Consider the following 269-nt stretch of genomic DNA (forward strand, 5'->3'; position numbering starts at 1 on the left):
GCGGCTTGCCGTATGTCCCGCTTGCCGTGTCGCCGCGCTCTGATATGCTCAACTATTTTAATTAATATCTCGAAATTTTACGTGGTTGTTTGAAAAATGGCCTATATAATTTTTGTTCACTTTAATGTGTTCTATTTATATTTCTATTTATATTTCTATTTATATTTTTATTTATATTTTTCTTTTGGTCCGTCTTACGCGGAACACGCTGTATATATATATATATATATATATATATATATATATATATATATATATATATATATATA

General features: G+C 26.8%; 1 protein-coding gene across 2 annotated transcripts in view; it reads left to right on the plus strand.

Annotated features, from left to right (window-relative positions):
- The window catches only part of LOC116844891 (agrin-like), an 853,814-nt gene that overhangs the window by 680,221 nt on the left and 173,324 nt on the right, over positions 1 to 269 (plus strand). The window lies entirely within an intron of this gene.

The sequence above is a fragment of the Odontomachus brunneus genome, unplaced genomic scaffold, assembly GCF_010583005.1.
Source record: "Odontomachus brunneus isolate Ranch 3 - 2012 unplaced genomic scaffold, Obru_v1 Obru_scaffold_001, whole genome shotgun sequence".
Taxonomy (NCBI): domain Eukaryota; kingdom Metazoa; phylum Arthropoda; class Insecta; order Hymenoptera; family Formicidae; genus Odontomachus; species Odontomachus brunneus.